Below are 2,768 nucleotides of genomic sequence, written 5' to 3'. Positions count from 1 at the left end.
TTCAACCCTGACCTGACAATCAGGGTGTCAGGACGTCAAGCCACCAGGGTGTCAGGGCGTCAGGCTATCAGGGTATCAGGAGATACGCACCAGGCCGGAGAGGACAATGGTCAAGTGTAAGGTCAACATTTGACGAAGTCATCGATAATTATATGAGATTATTACCACATTAATATGGTAATTAAGAGTATATTAATGGTGAAGATTCTGTCATAAAGAGGGAGCATTAATAGGCATTAATGCGCAATAAATACACCAATTAAAGAGGAATATTCAGCATTAAGTACAAAGATTTGGCAGCCATTCAGCTTGGCTATATAAGGAGCATTTGAAGATCATTTGGCAAGACGAGACATACTTCAACATATACAACACACGCTCTAGAAGATTACAAGTCACACAACACTTAGAGAAACATTACAAACATTGTCATTATCATACTTATATTCTCCCTATTACATAGTGAAATCCTCTCCTGGCTTGGTGCCCGTGGTTTTATTCCCATTCAAGGGTTTTCCACGTACAAATTCCTTTGTCTTATTATTTACTTTATTTGCATTACTTTTATTATCATCAACCCTGCCTAGGTATGATCACGATAATATCGAAATGGGATAATATTAGTTAACCCCCATAATATTCGACCCTGGTCATATTTCCAGCCCTGCGCAAAATATGGACAAAACAGTATCGTACTTTCGTTCGCACCTGACCCCGACCCTATATATATATATATAGAGAGAGAGAGAGAGAGAGAGAGAGGCAAGTTCTAATGAGTCCACCTAAAATGGTGAGTCCACTAAGTCCTAATCCTATCCATTGATCTCTAAAATTGATGGTTGAGATTTTACAATTTTAAGATGAAAACTTTAATGTTTTATAACTGAAACTTTAATTTATTAGTTTAACTTTAATTCTTTAAAATTATAAGTTTAACTTTTATGAATGAAATTTTAACGCTAAAAATTAAAACTTTAATTTTTTTGGCCAATTTCTAATATTAAAATTTGAATTTATTTAATTTTACAGATTTATAAATATAACTTTAATGTTTTACGAATGAAACTTTAATGCTAAAAATTGAAACTTTAATTTTTTTAGCTAATTTTTAATACTTCCTCCCATCCACTCCAAAGGTAACATGGACCCACTTTTTGTGAGAGGAAAAGTGGGTCCATGTTACCTTTGGAGTGGATGAGAGGAAGTATTAAACTTTGAATTTATTTAATTTTACAGATTTATAAATATAACTTTAATGTTTTACGAATAAAACTTTAATGCTAAAAAATGAAACTTTAATTTTTTTTAGCTAATTTTAATATTAAATTGCTAATTTATTTATTTTAACAGATTTATAAATATAACTTTAATGTTTTACGAATGAAACTTTAATGCCAAAAATTAAAACTTTATTATTTTTAAACAATTTCTAATATATAAATTTGAATTTATTGAATTTTTCTAATTTATAAATTCTATGCAAATATTGTAATTTTATGAATGTAACTTTAATGTTTTATGATTGTAACTTTAGTCATTTTTTCTGAAACTTTATTTTTTTGTTTTGTAGAATTAGTCCATATTAGAGTGTAACTTTAGTCATTATTTCTGAAACTTTATTCTTTTTTTTTTTTTTTTTGTAGAATTAGTCCATAAGGTGTAACTCTAGTCCATATGCATTGTAACTTTAACCCATGCCACTGAAATTTTATATTAATAACCATCCACAACCACCACAACCTTCACCAACCACCATGACGTCCCCGTACAACCGCCGCCGCCACCACACACCACTAATCTGGGAAACAAACAATCTGAAAAAAAAAACGACATCATCACCATCCCACAAAAGACCCACCACCAACAACTATAACCACCATAGATTTGAAAAAAAAAAGGGAATGTAGAGAGGCAATAGCCACAAACGCCACCAACACAACAACCACCGACCGTGGCAGCAATAGCCACACAACACCACCACGCCTTCCGCCAGCGGCCTCCCCCACACGACACCCTTTTACTCAGATCTGAATTCAAAAAAAAAAAAGGAGAGAGGAAGGCAGTAAAACGGCCACCACCACCTAACAACCACCACGACATCATCCAACAACAACTAAAAAAGTGATAAGAGGAAGCAACAACCACAAATAAACCGAACAAAAAAAAATCAGTACACGCCGTCTCATCACCCTACCCCGCCGCCATTTTCGTCAATTTTAATTAAAACTTCGAAACAAAATGAAATTTATAAGCCATTTATATGTTTAGATCTGAAATTTTCAAAACAAAAAATATATTTATGTGTAGCTCTAAATTTTTCGAAACAAAAGAGAGAAATGAGACGGTGGTGCCGGCGAGTTGTTGTAGTGTGGTGGTCGTCGTTTTACGGGAATAGGCGGCAGGGGAAGAAGAGGGAGAGGCGGCGGACGAGGGTGGCTAGCAGATGATGAGAGGAGGCGGCAGGGGAAGAAGAGGGAGAGGCGGCGATGGAGGAGTGAGGCGTTTAATTCGTGGTGGTTGTGGGTGACGGGGTGGTGTTGGTGGGTGGTCGGAGGGGTGGTTGGGAGAGGTAGGAGAAAGAGAGAAAAATGAAGGTAGAGAAAGAAGTGGGAGTGAGGGAGGCAGAATGAATGAATAAGAATAATGGGTGAGGGAGATTAGGGTTTTATGTTCTAAGATTTAATCTTGGCCCTTTATTTTGTTCTAATCTTGACCATTCATTTTTTTAATCTAATGGCTAAGATGAGGACTCATGGACTCATCTATTC

Source organism: Silene latifolia, chromosome 2, assembly GCF_048544455.1.
Source record: "Silene latifolia isolate original U9 population chromosome 2, ASM4854445v1, whole genome shotgun sequence".
Classification (NCBI taxonomy): domain Eukaryota; kingdom Viridiplantae; phylum Streptophyta; class Magnoliopsida; order Caryophyllales; family Caryophyllaceae; genus Silene; species Silene latifolia.
Note: the sequence above shows the minus strand (reverse complement) of the source record.